At 41.6% G+C, this 18893-nt stretch overlaps 1 pseudogene; it reads left to right on the top strand.

The window, feature by feature from the left end:
* Window positions 1-1061: 1061 nt before the first annotated feature.
* Window positions 1062-1133, top strand: LOC144380638 (U4 spliceosomal RNA; annotated as a pseudogene).
* Window positions 1134-18893: the final 17760 nt, after the last annotated feature.

Raw genomic sequence — 18893 nt, 5'->3', positions numbered from 1 at the left:
GCCGGGTATTATTTTCTAAGGGAAAAATTGACCAAAGCCGAGCAGTTCTTTGGGATTTTTCCTATTTTGTCAAACCGCCTGCAACTTTCCCCACTTCTGCTTGTTACTCCACCACCGCGACCCTGTTATGTGCCATTTTTCAAAATATGAAGGAGTCATTTCTCAGAGACTCTAACTATGAGACAAATATCAGGTAATAGGTAAATTCATCTCAATATGTTGAGGGCAGAAGTAGCCAACAGTTTCTGATGAAAATGAAACACATCAGTTAGATAAATTTGTAGAGAAAGATAACATGCAATAGTGCGACAGAATAAAGTGCACGGGCCTGAGAACAGCGATTTCTCAAATGGGAATATTATTACTTTGGTCAAAACACAGTATTTTCCTCTATTGCAAATGCTAACAGTTAATAGGCAACTAAATAATTGAATACTTACAGATTACATATATAATGAATGTGCTTGTGTAACATGGTATGGCATATTGAAAGATTATATGATTGATTTAATTGTCTATGTACATTTGCAAAGATGATTTTGATACCAGGAGTCCTTTCTGCATTACCTACAGATCTTAAAATTAAGCACAAGGAGAAACTGTCTTGACTTATTCAAACAGACAACAAAGAGGGCTGTTACATAGAAACTGGGAGACATTTCCAAGTAGTAAATCAATAACCTCAAGTGTTTGATGGAAATAACAATTTTAAATAAAATTAGGCCTTAAAGACAGAACAAGTGAGTCTTCTGGCAAAAATTATGATTGGAATGTGCAATGGTGGGGCAAATTTGCATTTGTGATGTTTCTTTTGCTGTTGATATTTATTTGTTTAAAAAAAAAAAAGGTGGGGGAGGCAGAAAGAAACTGATCTCTGGTGAGCAGAGTGAATGTATTTGTTAACAAAGGATCTTCAGCTTAGGGTCAGAGCAGCATTTGAACCTGAAGAGTTGGGCAGGAAGCTTGGGCATCCGTATATGTTTGTTGAGGTTCACAGTCTCTAACTATCTGAAGAGATGTCAGTGAAGGGTTCAGGGTTTCCTTTATAAAGAAAGCAGTGGAGCTTTGCGCAGTGGCAGTATAGTAGCCAATGAGGTTTATCCGAGGCGCGATTATTGCTAATTATAAAGAAAGCAGTGGAGGGGTGTCTGGGTGGTTCAGTCGGCTGAACATCTGCCTTTGGCTCAGGTTGTTATCTTGGATTCCTGGATTGATAGCCTCCCCTCCCCTGTTCAGCAGGGAGTCTGCTTTTCCCTCTCCCTCTACCCCTCTCCTCTCCCTGCTGTTCCTGCTTGCTCCTAAGCTCTCTCTCTCAAATAAATTTTTTAAAAAACTTAAAAAAAAAAAAGAAAGCAGTGGAATCCAGTGAGTGCTAGGGACTAAATGTGTCCATCCCATGCCCACCACCCCAACCCCCTTCCAACTCATATGTGGAAACCCGACCCCTCAATGTGATGAGATTTGGAGATGGGCCTTTGGGAGATAATTAGGTTTAGATGATGTCATGAGGTTGGGGTCCTCATGATGAAATTTATGCCCTTATAACAAGAGAGCGGAGTGCCCATCCACTCCACGTGAGGATACAGCAAGAAGGCTGCTCTCGACAAACCAGGAGGAGAGCTCTCACTAGGAAGGGAATCAGCCAGCCCCTTGACTTTGGACTTCCCAGCCTCCTGAACTATGAGAAATAAGTTTCTGTTTTTACGCCACCCAGTCTATGGTGTTTTATTATAGCAACCCAAGGTGACTAAGATGAAACAGAACAAACACTGTAGGTTGGGTAAGGAAACGGATTTTGCCTCAAGGCCTATTTCTACTAATCCATCTCTAAATTTTATGATTCTTAAAATAGGTGGGATGATTAAAACAGCGCTTGCTTTACGAAACTGACTTGTGGGAAGAAGTATTACATGGATACATGTGTTACTTCATTTTCCACGCCTGGAGGGAACCCCAGTTTTGACCATATGGACATGACCTGGGGTGTCACCCTTCACCTGCTGGCCTCTGTGAATCTCAAACAATGAGGTCAGGGAGAAATAAAACACCCTTAAAAGTCAAATCCTGCAAACCCAGATCTAAGCTGTGACTGCAGATACCGCTGGACTGCCTTAGGAATTCGTTTCGTTTTCCTAACCAGCTTGAAAGTAGTTACCATCCGCCCTATGACCTTTTACATTTCCTTTACCTCAGAGCTTCAGCCAAAGTATAAAAGGAGACTGTGATCTAGTGGCATAATTATGCTGTTGCATACATAACTTATTATTGTTTTAAACTTAAAAATCGTGGGGCGCCTGGGTGGCTCAGATGGTTAAGCGTCTGCCTTCGGCTCAGGTCATGATTTCAGGGTCCTGGGATGGAGCCCCGCATCGGGCTCCCTGCTCAGCGGGAGGCCTGCTTCTCTCTCTCCCTCTACTACTCCTCCCTGCTTGTACTCTCTCACTCTCTCTGTCGAATAAATAAATAAAATCTTTAAAAAAAAAAACTTAAAAATCGCAAAGAATAAAGATTTTAAAGTCTCTAGTAGAAGTTGCATCCAGGAAATAAAAATCTAAACGAACTCACTTGTGAGGCACTCTGAGACATTTGAAGTGGGGGGAAGGGGAATTTATTTGGGGGGTGCTGATCATAATCTAAGAGGGAGAAACAGAATAAGCCTACAGGTGTAGATATCAGTTCCTGTAATTAAGTGAGGTTGGGTTAAGCAGGCGCCACTGAACATCAGTATTTCTCAGCTTTCGCAAAGCACCCACTCATCCAGGCTAAGACACAAAACTGGTTCCTTTTAAGGATTTCAGGGCACCAGTGTAGTTGATCAGAACATAATCGAGGCTGGGAAGGAAGACAAGGATTGTTTTCATGAGTTATTTATTTTTTAGCAATATTAAACATCGATTAGGTTTTTATGACATGAGAATGAACATGTATGTCAGGGGAGGGCGAGCGGCAATGTGAACACAGTGAACGGGGGAATGAGGACAGTGTAGTCAAAATGCACATGACTATAGCAGAGTCGCTGAGCACACAGACCATCTTCCTTTGCTTCTTCTAGTGGCTGGGGTACTCCATGTCAACCCAGCTTTGGCTCCTCTGGTTCCCTCAGTTAGCCTGTCCCTGACCATCTCTGGCTACAGAGACTAGCTCTCAGAATTCTGGCTACTCGACCCAGAGGCAGCCTTGGCTCTTTGACCCCGGGGGGTTTCCCTCACCCTGTGGGTGGGTGGTGTTCTTACCATACAGCCGGGGTTGTGTGTGGATTACCCCATGGAGGGTCTCCGTCTCCTTCTTCCACTTCCCTGCATGGTCGTAGGTTCCCATCTCCTGGAGCAGGGGCCATGGATGCCGCAGTATTTTCCAGAGACTCTGGCTTTCAATGTCCCTGCACGACAGAGCCTTTTGTGGCTGCCCCTGTGCTCCAAAGCCTGGACCATTTGGGGTGCCTCCTCCCTCCTCTCCCCCACACTGCTTTCTTGCCATGTGTCACCAGCACCCTTCTTCCTGACCCTGGCTAACCTGAGAGTTGGAAGCATAAGGCTTGGCCCAAAGTTGCCAAAGCATCTTGCGCCTCAGTCCCAGGCTCTGCCTCCTGCGGCAGAGAGCCGTTGCTCTCTAAGCTCCCCCAGCTCCCCTCGGAGGCTATCAGTGCTGTCATCTTTCCTGTTATCTAATATATGCCTAATATATCAGAGGCATCTTGGCACCATTCATGAACGACCTGGCCGCTGAAGAGTGTGACGGCTAAACTCAAAAGTGCATAGTTTCAATAAGGTAAGAAAAAGAGGGCACCTGGGTGGCTCAGTTGTTAAGCGTCTGCCTTCGGCTCAGGTCATGATCCCAGGGTCCTGGGATCGAGCCCCGCATCGGGCTCCCTGCTCCGCGGGAAGCCTGCTTCTCCCTCTCCCACTCCCCCTGCTTGTGTTCCCCCTCTCTGTCAAATAAATAAATAAAATCTTAAAAAAAAAAAAAGAAACTGAAATGAAACAAATACAATTGCTGAGTCTCAGATACGCATTTCTTTAGCACAGGAGGTATTCATTTCCGAAAGATCTCTCTATGGTTATACAAAAGATTATTACAAATTATTTAAAACGTTGGGGGGCCTGGCTGACTCAGTCGGTAGAGCATGCAGCTCTTGATCTCTGGCTCATGAGTTCAGGCCCCACGTTGGGAGTAGAGATCACTTTTAAAAAAAAATGTTTGTTAGTGCCCACTGGTGATGGTTAAAAGTTGAATCAGGATTTTTTTTAAAGTTATTTAAAAATGAATTAGCAAGTTGAGGACGTCTTTGTACTTTTCAACTTCACCTTTTAGTTCTAAAGGGTCTAAAGTGTATTAAGTATCTGCTATGAAAAATGAGGAAATTAACACCCTAACACTCTCGGTCTGCCTTGAGATTTTCATTATTTTTACTTTTTCAAGGTTTACAACGTTATGTTCTAAAACCGTAATCCCCACATTAGTCTCAGGTTTGTATTCAAATGGCTTCAGTCCTTCCCACTGCCACTTTTTAAAGAGCCTTCTTCTGAGTTTTTTAAAGCTCACCACCTGATCCTCTGATGTGCCCCGAGGGGTCAGAACTGTTGCTGCTTTAGGGTCAGTGGACGAGGACTGAATGAGGACTTTAAGAACGAAACCGAACCAGGAGATCGCTAAATGCCAGACTTCTGAAAACGGCTCTGGGGCTGTGCAATTTCTTCAAGGCTTTGAGTTTTATATGGAAAGGGGAAGGCTGGCCGTCTGGAGTTCTGGGTGAGAGAGACAAGTCGGGATAGAAGTATTTCATCTAGGGGCGCCGGGGGGGCCCAGGCGGTGAGGCGTCTGCCTCCGGCTGAGGTCATGATCCCAAGATCCTGGGATCGAGACCCACATTAGGCTCCCTGCTCCGCGGGAAGCCTGCTTCTCCCTCTGCCTGCCGCTCCCCCTGCTTGTGCTCTCTCTCTCTCTCTCTCTCTGACAAATAAATAAAATATATATATATAAAAAAAAGAAGTATCTCATCTATATACAGACTTTTAATTAAATGGCTGAGGTCAGACGCTCTGCAGAGTTTCGGAGGGTACAGTGGCTTCCTCCTAAGCTGAACACGGCAATGCTTCTCAAAGTGTTGTCCCTGGACCAGCAGCATCAGCTGAAATTGGTTAGAAATGTAAAGTTAGGGGCCCTATCTCACCACCACCCCCTGCCCCCGGCCCAGACCTAGAGAATCAGAAACGTTGGGGGATGAAAACTAGCAAGTCTGTGTTTTAATAAGCCCGCCGGGGGCTTCTGTTGCACCCTCAAGCCTGAGAAACCCCAGGCTACAGAATCCAAGCGTGGTGGCTGGACCAGCAAGGACCCGCCATCACCTGAGAGCCCGTTAGAAATGCAAATTCACAGGCCCCAACCCCGACTGCTTGCAGCCGAGTCTGCATTTTAACAAGATGCCCGGATGTTGCATATGCATATTCGCATATGTGAAACCACCCTTGAAAAGCACTGCTTTGTCTAGGCCGTAGTTACCGAATTACCCAGGCAGCTGTAAAAACGCCCCCGTGCCCAGGCCTCACCCTGGACGAATTAAAGTAGAATCTCTGGGGGGAGGGGTGGGTGTTAGTAGTTGCGGAAGCTCTCCGTGTTGATTCCAACGCGCCGGGAAGGTTGAGGACATCTCTCCAGGCTGTGGCTTATTGAACCCTGCTTTATTAAATTACCACTCCTCTCTCTGCTTCCGGGAAGTTATTGGTAGTGCTTATTTGCTGATGATGCTGATTCATTCACTAGTATTCTGTGATCTATTTTGTGTGTATACATGGTTTTTGTTTGTCATTTTAATGGGGTCCTTGGAGGTAGTGGAGATGAATGCGAATAGTCAGCTTGCCTATCAAATCAGAAGATCTTATCTTTAATTTAAAAAAATGCTATTAACTATTTTCTTATGAAAACTTGAGGGGAAAAAAGAACACAAAAATACCACTCTTAATCTCACGACCCAGAGATAAACCTCTGTTGGCTTTGCTTTGGTATCTATCCTTCCAAGCCTTTTCTGTCTGTACTAGTCTAAAACAAAGTTGTGATCATGTGTATATAGAGTTTAGGATTCTAATTTTGCTTATCAGATCTCCTAAGCCTAAGTTCCATTGAAAACATGCATCTAGGGGCCCCTGGGTGGCTCAGTCGGTTAAGTGGCTGCCTTCGGCTCAGGTCATGATCCTGGGGTCCTGGGATCGAGCCCCACGTCTGGCTCCCTGCTCAGCAGAGAGCCCGCTTCTCCCTCTCCCTCTGCCTGCCACTCTGCCTACTTGTGCTCTCTCTTTCTCTGTCAAATAAATAAATAAAATTAAAAAAAAAAAAAGAAAACATTCATCTAAAAAAATCTGTGTCTACTCTTCTATAGCAGAGCTGTAATATATTCTATTTAGTTGTTCTGCTATTGGTAGTCAGCTAGGCTGTTCCTAATTTGTTTATATAAAAATATAAAGCTGTTAGAATAATTTTGTTTTGAAATTTTTGTGCACATCTATGATTATTTTTTAGAATGGATACTAAAATATAGAATTACTGGCTCAAAAATATGAATAATTCATAGGCTATTAGTACATATACATTTGTATTTCTATAACTCTCTATGATAGTTAATTTTATGTGTCAACTTGGCTAGGTCCTGGTACCCAGATATTTGGTTACACACCGGTCTAGATGTCTCTGTGATAGTATTTTTTAGATGAGATTCACATTTAAATCAGTAGACTTTCTCATCCAATCATTTGAAGGCCTTAAGAGAAAAAGAAAAAAAAAGTCCAAGGTCCCCCAGGGAGAGGGAATTGTGCCTACAGACAGCCTTCAGACTTGAGCTGCAATATCAACTCTTGTCTGGGTCTCCAGCCTTCTGGCTTACTGTGCCAATCCTGAACCTGCCAGGCCTACAGTCATGTGAGCAAATTCCCTAAAATATAGATCACTCTCTTCACCTCCCTTCCCGCCCCCACACCCTATTGATTCTGTTTCTCTGGAGAACCTTTACTAATACACAGTCCTTCCCCAGTATCTAGCACAATGCTTTCTCCAGAGAAGTTGTATCAATGTTTATTGAACTCTAGCATTAACTCATTAGGATATTCAAGAGTATAAGAAAGTGTTTTCCTCATTCTCTTAAGGTTGTTTATTTATTTATGTTTACATAGAAAACTTTTTGTTACATAAAGTTCAATGTGAAAAAGGAAGCTTTTGTGGTTATTTTACTTGATTTATCCATGTCCAAAGCATGTGGTGAAAGAGCAAATAAAACGAAGGGTCCGTTTTGCTGGGCTTTGCTTGAGTTTCCTCAAACAAAAATATACGAAACAAAAACAACAATAAAAATTGTTTATGTCCTTTATTAAATCACAATTTGTTGAGCAACTACTATGTCCCCAACATTGTCTGAAACTGTCCAGAGACTGCAAAAGCTACTTTATTTAGTGGGTCCCTCTTAAAAATAGAATGAAGTTACTGGTTACTAGAGATAGTTTCTGTGTTCTTTGTGTGTGTGTGTGTATGTGTGTGTGTGTTTCCGTTTCTGCAGGTGGGGTAAAAAAAAAAAAGGACACTTGGATGGCATAAAGACTGTCTTAGCATGTCATAGTAGCATAAGCTTATGATAGCTTTGGTTTAATAACTTACTTTTATTTAAAAAATCTGTTTTGACTTAATAGCATGCTTTTACATGATGACATCATTAATGGCACCTAGTATAGAAAATAAAATATTTTCCTGTGAAACTAAAGTTTAGACTACTTTTAGATAAATCAGGATATAACTATAAAGTGCAATATTGTCTGGCTTGCCATTAAATATTCTTTATTATATTAAACTCCATTAAAAACAAATGATAGGACATTTCCTATTATACTGAGTGAGCTATGGTACTAGGAATGCCAGCTGCTTATTGACAAAGGAATATTGAACTGCTTTCTTGCCAGAAAATATGAGTGCAGATATTTGATAATATAGTACAGCAATCCAACAAAGACGGGCTAAATTCAGACTAGAAGTATGATTCACTCTCAACTTGGGCAGGAAAGGAATTAAAATTGCTCTGAAGTGTAAATAAGTCTTTCATCTACCTGATTGCATTTATCCTAGATGGCAATGGCAAAAATCTGAGCGTGTACCTTACAGTAACCATGGTCACTCCCTGGAGTCTTTTAAGGTCAGTGTTCCCAAGGCTGACCTAACATCAGATTTACCCAGAATGCTTGTTGCGGACTCCTGATCCCGCTCTAGATACCTAAATCGGAATCTCTTGCGGAATGGTCTAGGTATATGTATTTTTAACAAGTCTCCCCTGGTGATTGTTACACTCAATCAAATTTGGAAAACGCTATTTTAAGCTATCAATACTCCTATGCAGGGTGCTAGACCAGGAGACTGGGGCGGCCATACAGATAAGTCACAATGAACTGGTTTGGTTGTAGTTGGCATGTAGGGTTTGAGGGATGGAGATGATTATATAAGATTATCTTCCCTCTCTTGTGTCTATAATCCTGCCATTCAAGATTAATATTTTACTCTCTTCATAGTTCTTTTTTGTAAGTTACACATCATGGAAATATTTGCATTATGAGATGTTAAGAATTTTACCATGTGACAGGAAGAACTGGGCATAATGGAAGCTCTGGGCTTGTATGGGGGATGACAGCAGTGTGGACACATATATAACGGGGATTTGTGGAACACCACAGGTCTACTGTGTCTATTCCCAGACATCCCCAAGAAGACAGCTCCATAGCAGATAGAGTTCTAAAGAACATCCTGTATTTTAACAACGAGTCAATTTTCTTACTGAAATATTGGGCCTCTGTTTATTTTCCCCTTAATAGAAGTGTCAAATGGGATAATATATGAAAAAATAGATAAAATATTATACACATTAGACCATAATCTAGTGAAATAATTTAGTAACTTATGATTTGGGGCATGTAATTATATACCCATGCAATGTGTGTGTGTATATATATTTATATACACACTCATACGCACATTCCAAACACCCACATATACACATATGTATGTGTATATTCGTATATGTTTAAGTATACCCAAGGGGTGGAGTAAGGGAAAAAAAATTATACTCAAAATAACTTTGTTTCCAAGAATTGTAAGATGACTTCCAGTGCTCTAAAAACCTTTGTCATATAAGACAGCTCCTCATACAAAGTAAAGATTCTCTCTTGCAATGGGATTCTTTGTTCATGTCTTTTGTTTATAATGATGTATGAGTAATTAAGGTAATTAATGTAGGTGTTCACTGAGCTTTTGAGAACTACCTGTCCAGGGAGCACTCAGCATGCATTCCAGTGCTGGCCTCCTTCTGAATTGGTAATTCAACCTAGTGATAAAGAATATGAGCTTTGCTGTTAGGTTAGACTAGGGTTTGGGTACTGCGTGTATTACTTACAAGTTAACGTAAGTAACTATTTTTGAGTCTCAGTTTTCACATCTGTAAAATGGTACTAATAATACTATAGTGGAAATAACTCTTGGAATTAGTATAAGGGTGGAATAAGGTTTTACATGTAAAAAGAATATTTAACTTTTATTATAAATATTGAGACAAGCCTCCGAGGATACTGCCATCTCTTAACAGGGATGAGTGGCCTGACATATAATCCATTACTGTTATTTCCACAGAGACAAGGGGAATTCTGGTTCTAACAAAGTGATGGAGAAGAGTGAATTCAGCTGGTCCTAGAGATGATTCAATGTCTGCCTTCAAGGAGCAGGAGGGGGCTCTTGGAGTAGGCTCATTTGGTAACAGTGGCTCCTTATTATAGAATGAGGATGAGAACTCCTCATTTTGGCTCTGATGGTTGCCCAGGAGTTAGAAGAAAAGTAAAGAGTGAGATTAAGAGGGGCGCCTAGGTGGCTCAGTCGTTAAGCATCTGCCTTCGGCTCAGATCATGCTCCCAGGGTCCTGGGATTGAGCCCCGCATCGGGCTCCCTGCTCCACGGGAAGCCTGCTTCTCCCTCTCTCACTCCCCCTGCTTGTGTTCCCTCTCTTGCTGTGTCTCTCTCTGTCAAATAAATAAATAAAATCATTAAAAAAAAAAAAACAGTGAGATTAAGAGTGAAAACATGCAAGTACACCAACATGACATGACCAAAGAGGGCAGACTTCAATCGAATGATAGGCATCTGAGAATGAATGAATAGCATTTGAGATAGAGAGGCTCTAGAAAAGGTGAGGGTAAAGCCAGGCTCAAACTCTGAGACCAGAGAGGTGTGATTAAGTTAAAAAATCAGAATTATTTATTTTTAATGGCATTGGAACGGAGTACGGATCTCATCGAACAAGATGGAAATATTAACAGTTATGTGGTAGAGATTTTTTAGCATCGTCCATTTTCATGGAAGTCATTTTTAGCCCATTCTAAATTCTGTGTGTTAAAAGGATACATGAATTCATTAAATTATTTTTAACTCAGCTCATTATTACAGTCAGCTTGACATCTCAGACAGTTGCTAATTTTTAACCAATTTAACAAAATGTCTTTTGTTAAGACTTAAGTAGCAATGCTTCCAACTTTTTATAGTTGAAGCAAAAGAAAGCCTTTTACAGAAGAAATAAATGTTTTGAAGGTATACTGAGTATAGAATCATGGTGAATCAAAGCCAGAAAGACCCTACAAATGATTTGGTTCCATCTTCCCTTGGACAGATGCGGTAACAAAATCATGCCCTGATACCCACATTAAGGTGATAAACAGTAAATAAGTAATGAACCTATCATGTCTTTAGAGACTGTTTACTGTATTCACGGCACTGTGCTACAGGGTGAAGCATAAAGGAACTGTGTAAGACATGCCCTCTGCTCTTACACAGGGTCATGATCTAGCCAAAGGATCAGACATGCTTGTGTAACCATGTTTGAGGTAGCTTCTTTTAAGTGGTACAAAATGTTACCTGAATTAAGAAGTTGGAAAGATCTCTTTGGAGAGTCTTTTTTTTTTTTTTTTTTTTAAGATTTTATTTATTTATTTGACAGAGAGAGACACAGCGAGAAAGGGAACACAAGCAGGGAGAGTGGGAGAGGGAGAAGCAGGCTTCCCGCCGAACAGGGAGCCCAGGGAGCCCGATGTGGGGCTCGATCCCAGGACACTGGGGTCATGACCTGAGCTGAAGGCAGACGCTTAACAAGTGAGCCACCCAGGTGCCCCTGGAGAGTCTTTTCTTAGAAGTTCACCCATCATTTTTTAAATGATAGAGATTTACATCTAGCGATGAGAAAAGATGCCTTGGTAAGTTTTGAGTGGAAAAAGTAGCTTACAAAACAATATAGTGTAATCTATTGACTTTTTTTGGTGAATAGTTTTATGAACTTTAACACATGTGTAGATTGATATAACCATGACCACAATACAGAAAAGTGCAATCATCCCCCAAAAACTCCTTCATGCTGTCTCTCCACGCACCAACTCCTAAACCCTAATAACCATTGATTCGTCCTCCATCACTATTCTCTGTTTGTGACTTTTTACAACTGTTTACCACTATCTTCTTTCACTCGGCCTAGTGCCATTGAGATTCATTCAAGTTGTGTGGATCATAAGTTCATTCCTTTTTATTGATGAGTAATATCCCACCGTATAGATGTAGCACAGTTTATTTGTCCATTCACCCACTGAAGGACATTTGAGTTGTTTTGGAGAATCATAAGAGAAACTTCTTGAGCAGGCTGGTATTTTAATTCACTCTCAGATTTTTGCTCAAACTGTGCTTGTATATAAGTTCATTTGATAATAATGCTTATGCAAATAACAAAAAAAATGCATGGTTAAAATTATTCATAGGGACTAAGAGGTTTTCCTTAAAATACAGTCTTGATGCATATATTGTCATGCTTAGAAATGTTGATGTTCATTCATTCGTTGAACCAATATTTAGTGAATGCCAACTGTGTGGCAGCCACTATGGGTAAAATAATGAAACTAAGTGCCTCTGCTCATGGTAGAATCTAGTCGAGGAAGAAGGACAACAAACAGATATACAAATGGTCCTTGAATATTTCAGATTGTGGTGAATCCTACAAAGAAGCAGGGTAAGGAGCTAGCGAAGAGGGATGGGTGGGATGAAGTCGTTATTTTAATACAGACTGGTAAGGGAAGGTTTCTCTGTTGAGCAGGACTTGAAGAAAGGGGAGGGGGAAGTGAGCCATGCAAATATCTGAGGGAAGAGCATTCTAAGCAGAACAAACAAGTAAATTGTATTAATATTGTTTATTGAACTAGCACAAAAGACATTTATTAGTCAAGCCTGCTTTTCTTCCCAATTACAGGTCAGGGTAAAGGACTTTCACTTGATGATGGGAAGGAGTTAATGAACTTATCACCTTATCACTACCAATGCAGACCTTCTATGGAAGGTAAGAGGAAAAAGAGAGAGGTGGGAAGGAGAGAAAGAAGGAAACGGCAGGATGGAGCTGAGTGAGAGAGATGAAGGAGTGGAGACAGAGGAAAGGAAAAGAAAGAAAGACAGATAAGACATAGGATAATGATGGATTCGAATCCCAACATCAGCCTGTCCAGACAAAAGCCAGGAACTTATCTCCTGCATCTGCTACATACTTGTCTCTGAAATTGCTTGCACCAACAATACCCTGTTGTAGGGCTCTAGGTTCTCATTATTTTAAGATTTTATTTATTCATTTGAGATAGAGAGATACAGAGAGAGAAAGCATGAGCAGGGGGAGAGGCAGAGGGAGAGGGAGAAGCAGGCTTCCCACTGAGCCACGTGGGGCTCGATCTCAGGACCCAGAGACCATGACCTCAGCTGAAAGCAGACGCTTAACCATCTGAGCCACCCAGGTGCCCCTATTTTATTTTATTTTTTTTAAAGATTTTATTTTTAAGTAGTCTCCATACCCAACATGGAGCTCGAACCCACAACCCCCAGATCGAGTGTCACCTATTCCACCGACTGAGCCAGCCAGGCACCCCAGTTCTCATTTTTAAGGCAATCTATTTAATAATAAGGTCCCTCTGGATACCTGGTGTATGACCAGACCTGAGATAGGGCAGAGAGAGAGGAATGACAAGGCACAGCCTTATAGGCAGAAATGAATATTTATGTGTTCATAATATATTTTACAAGGTGTATTTCCTTGGATTTCTCTTATATGCCCCCTACACACACACACACACACACACACACACGGAGTATGGTAAGGTTGCTCACAAGCTTGTATCCAGCCCAACACATGACATATTTGAGGGATATAATAAACCCCCAAGAGTACCAGTGACTTCACTACAGTAATGATTATCCTAGTGTTGGAGCATGAATGTAATTCTGATCTGACCCCGAGGGCATAGAAAAAGTCTTACTAACCTTTTTCACATCACAGCATATATAGAAAAAGATAATAAAATTACAGCACACTGAAGTGATAAGAAGGATGCCCCAGACCCCAGTCAGCCGACCCCCAGGGCTGAGAACAATCTCTGGGCACATTAACAGCCCATTCGCAGAATATCATTTGGAAGCTCTGGTTTAAGGATGAAACCCAGGATTTTCATTTGTATACTTTTCCCTGCTTCTGCTCCCCCCGGACCCCCCCACCACCCTGCGTCAAGATACCTTTTGTAGGCTAAAGCAATTTGAAGATGCTGAAATATTGTGAACCCACACATACATACAAGGTCCTTCCATTAGTATTGTGAATTTTTTTTTATCGCTTGAGATCCATTTTAACTTAAAGATCACCATCCAATGTCTATAAATAATAGCTAATAGCAAATGCAGGAATGAGGCTCCTGTTGTATTTATTGTGGCCCATGATTTTTTATCTGCTTAAGACTGGGGCCTTTCTGAGAACCAAAGCCTGTGGCTGGGGAGGGGGGTGGGGGGATAGGGGAAATAGGGCCTTGGGATGAAGGAGAGCACTTGTCGTGATGAGCACGGGGTGATGTATGGAAGTGTTGAATCACTATATTGTACACCTGAAACTAACACTGTATGTTAGCTAACTGGCATTTAAATTAAAACTTTTTTTAAAAAAGCCTGTGGCTAAGCCTGGTGATGGGTATTAAAGAGGGCACATACTGCTTGGAGTACTGGGTGTTATACGCAAACAATGAATCATGGAACACTACATCAAAAACTAATGATGTAATGTATGGTGATTAACATAACATAATAAAAAAAAATAAAAAAATTTAAAAAGCCTGTGGCATAATATTGCACGCGAACAAAGCAAGATAGATGCTCCTTAGGAAACGCAGAATATGCGATTCACAACTTGTCAAATTTAAGCTTATTATTAAACATTACCTCCACTCAGATATAAAAATCACTCGATTGAAACAAAAGATTGCAGTTCATGACAAGTGTAGATAAGATGCTAATTAATAAAAGTGCTTACAATTGTGCCATTTTGAGTTGACTCTAGCCTTAGTTTGCTATGAAAGATTTCAGTTTGCAATTGTAGTCCTTTTTTCAACCTGTTTTGGAAAATAAGACCATTTCTGTTATTTATATGGCAGAACATCATACTGAGGCCAATATTTATGCTGTATGGAGTAGCTTCCCGAGAAAAAAGTCCTGTCTTTTAAGACTAAACTTCTTTTCTTCTTGCTGGCAGTCATACTATTTATTACATGTATAAAGATGGTGATTAATTAATAGGAAGGAGTTCGGGAACAGTGATCTTCCCCTCTAATGGAGGAACTTGCCAACAAAACGGAGTTCTGAACATAATGAAGACTTGAAAATGAAATCTACCTTATCTGGAGAAAAGCTCTCCCAGCCGCTGAAGATATAAATAGGGAAAAATCAATTAGCACAAACTAGAATTGAAAATCATGTGGTTTATTAGATAATGAAATTGTTTTTGGTGAAGGAAATGCAAACGAATCCGTGACCAAGGATGATAACACTAATATCCTTCTCTGGAGGGACGGTGTAAAAATGAATGCTGGCAAACTGACACCCTTCTTTCCTCATTAATTGAACTTCCTCCTAGGCTGGGGGCAAATATGTAATTTTCACGCCCAGATGATAATAGGAGGATTAGGTTAAAACCTATTCTGGAATGGAGGGGGGGAAAATGCACAATCTAACTATTTGGCTCAAGGCAGTTGTTTTACAGAAGTAGGAAGCTAATAAAGGAGGAAGGAGGGAAAAGCTCTTCTTTAGTGCTCTCTTGGATCACATACACCCTGAGATCTTGATGAGCCCAATATGTCTTCCCGCATTGTTCTTTCAAGGGCAATCGGTGGTGTGTAGAGTCGTTTCTTACCTATCACAATGAGAATTATTGACAAAATGATGAGTATAGCCCAATACTGTATAGAGACCATCCTGTATGCACCATCTCCACTTGGAGATCAGCTATCAAGTACATAGACTCTCAAACATACCCAGGGAGCAGAGGAGATGGACCCCCTTTCCAAGGGTGATGAAACACCAGACTCTCAGAGCAGGAAGGGTGCTGACAAATCATCTAGTTTAATTCTCTCATTTCACAAAAGGGAAAACTGAGGCCAAGGGAGAGAAGGGACCCTTCCAAGGTCATTTACTCGGTTAGTTAAAGCTCGTCATCTTCCTTGACTCTGAACCTTTCTATCAAACCATGCTACTTCTTGCTGAAGGTGAAATTAGGGTGGGGACAAATGAGAGACACTTCTTCCTTCATTCTCTCACCCATTCAACTAGGTTTGCCAGGTTTAGCCAATAAGCAACAATACTTAACTATAAGTATATCCCAAATATCACATGGGGCATACTTATGCTAAAATCTATTTGTTGTTTATCAGAAATTCAGATTTAACTGGGTGCCCTGGATTTTATGTGGCTGTCCTACAGTCAACACATAGCTTTCATTCCTTCCCTGTGATTTCATTCTTGTCCATGCCAACAAAAGAGAGGATGGACAAAATAATTTGCGACACAGGCTGAAGTCAACGGGGCCTCAGAATTGGTGGCTATAGCTGTTCTGCTTGCTGCAAACTCACTAAACCACAAATGCTTCATTCATTCAAGGGACTCTTCTGCATGAGGTCACTTCTTTGGAGTTTCTTTCTCTTGCTTCTAACAGGTATGTTGTGAAGCCGGACAAGAGTCAAGGATGGATGGCAAGAGATATTGATGAGTTGAAGACTGCTGTATAAATACTGGCTGTGTTCGCAGAATCTTACAACGCATCATTTTGGAAACTATGGTTATAAGAGATGAAACAATTAGTACCAAAGTACTAGAGAATTAGTACTAGAGAAGAGAAGGTATGAGGAACTCGAGCCCAGAGTATATCAGACATGGCTGATTTTCACAAACACCTGGAAATTTCTGAAACTACAGGTTCTTAGGTCTCACTCCCAAAAGATCTAATTTAGGAGACCTGGGATTTAATTCAAAATCCTAATGGTGCTCATGCAGGTGGTGCAGGGATGACCCTTTGCAAAAAACTGGCCTGAGATATGTGAAGACAGTCTTTTTTTTTTTTTTAAGATTTTATTTATTTATTTGAGAGAGAGAACAAGCTGGGAGGAGGGGCAGAGGGAGAGGGAAAAGCAGACTCCCCACTGAGCAGGGAGCCTGATGTGGGGCTCGATGTGGGGCTCGATCCCAGGACCCCGGGATCATGAGCTGAGCCAAAGGCAAATGCTTAACCGATTGAGCCCCCCAGGAACCCCTGTGAAGATTGTCTTCATCTCCCCTCCGGTTCCAATCTCTTTCTGCTCTCCTGTTACTCAACCATAGGTAAGTCCCCTTCAGGATTTTAACCGTCCCCCCACATTTATTGTACTGTGGAGCAGTCTATTTGCTAGTCACTATTTACTCCTTCTAAACATAAATTCCAAGTTATGAAGCAGCTTCCAATCTTCCTCCCAAAATAAGATGGCTAAGTGGTTGGAATCATAGGCCTGTTGCAGGTTACTTTTGTTTGATTTTGACCAGAATGCACAAACTCTAGTGGGAAATGTCAATGTAAAACTTAGAGCTCTTTCTCCACCCTTGTTCTGGATGTCATACACCAGTGCCCTCCTGTACCTTGAGAACGATGCCTCCCACCCATCTCTGTCACATTGGGAGATATCCCATCAAGAAAGGCACCACACTGAATCTGAGCTGTTCCTTGAGGCATGAGCTAGACTTCAAAATACAGAGATAGAGGGAAAAATATCCTAGAAAGAGACACCATCACTAACAGGTTAATGTTTCCGAAAACCTGGGTTATCATCAGAATCACTGGAAAAGTTTGGTAAAATTTATTTGGGGAGAGTATTCAAAATCAGTGTCAGATTTAAGTCATATAGAATGGGCTCCAGAGTCTGCCTGCTAAGCCAAGTCCACATTTATGAAGTATAATTAAGTTTAAGAACTACTTGAGCTAAAGTATGGGCACCTGAAAAAAAAAAAAAAGAAGTAAAGGGCCCTGATATACTTGAATCATTTTTTTGGAGGCGGGTGGTCTAGGAATCAGGCCGTGACTTGCTGCATGCTGCACGTCTCCTTGATTTCTACTGCCTTGCCATTATGAAGTCAGACATGGTTTAAGGATGTGCAAAAATATGTTTTCCTCCTATCCACCCAACAGCAAATGTGCTAAGGAGAGCAGCGTGTGGAAGTGAAGTGCTGACCTACATTCACTCAAACAATAACAGACAGCACTTCGCCAGTCATTACTTGGACCATCAGAATCAGTAAAGTGCCTAAAAATGACTGTGCACTATTCAGCAATCTAGATGTGCTTTGAAAGCCTCCTGTGATGGATTGGGCTTTCTTCAGTGTGATTGATGGTTCAGACACCATATGCCTGGTGACCCAGAGAAAGACATTGAACTTGTATCTGCAGAGAGGATTCCAGTGCCCTGGTGGCACTTGTATATATACGATGGCCAGAATTTGAATCTCATCTTTTAAAATCGGGAACCAGACATAATGTTCTGGGGTTAAAAAGGCCAATGTGGATAATGCGATTAGTGAGACCAAAGACTGTCTATTATGGGAGCTGGGGAGAAATCCTCACTGCCTTATTGATACACTCAGGGTGAGATTTTCCCCATGTTGTTCGTATTTGTAGGTATAAATGCAATCTCTCCGGAATAATAACAACAATTACTCTTACTGTCATTTGGGGGGTGCTTATGTGTGCCTGATACGTGGTAGGCATTTTACACACATCATATTCTTAAAAAAAAAAGATTTTATTTATGTATTTGACAGAGAGAGACACAGCGAGAGAGGGAACACAAGCAGGGGGAGTTGGAGAGGGAGAAGCAGGCTTCCCGCGGAGCAGGGAGCCCAATGCGAGACTCGATCCCAGGACACCGGGACCATGACCTGAGCCGAAGGCAGACGCTTAACGACTGAGCCACCCAGGTGCCCCGATCATTTCTTTTTATTTTTCAAGATTTTATTTATTTATTTGAGAGAGACAGAGTGAGAGAGAGCACGAGCAGGGCGAAGGAGCAGAGGCAGAGGGAGAAGCAGACTCCCAGCTGAGCAGGGAGCCCAATGTGGGGCTCAATCCTGGGACTCTAGGATCATGACCCGAGCCGAAGGCAGACGCTTAATGACTGAGCCACCCAGGCACCCCCATATTCTTTAGTTCTTCAAACAAGTCATATAGGTAGATGTTATTCACTTCATTTCATGAAAGAGAAAACTGTGGTTTAGAGACGATTCCTTCATTCCTTCGACGAAGAGGCACTGAGCACTGACCGTGTGCTAGGCACAGCTCTAGGTGCTGGGGACAAAGCAATGAACCCAACAAAATTTCTTCTCTTGTGGGGCTTACGTGCTAGTGGAGGAATGCAGATCAAAACCAAAGAAATGGATATTTGCAGGTGATGATTAGCGCTAAGGAAAAAAGTACCAAAAAAATAAGATTGTGTAAGAGGGGGAGAGAATAGGAGCTGTTTTAGAAAGGATGATCA

The sequence above is a fragment of the Halichoerus grypus genome, chromosome X (assembly GCF_964656455.1).
Source record: "Halichoerus grypus chromosome X, mHalGry1.hap1.1, whole genome shotgun sequence".
Classification (NCBI taxonomy): Eukaryota; Metazoa; Chordata; class Mammalia; order Carnivora; family Phocidae; genus Halichoerus; species Halichoerus grypus.
The sequence above is the reverse complement of the archived record's forward strand: the minus strand, read 5'-3'. Positions and strand labels throughout refer to the sequence as shown.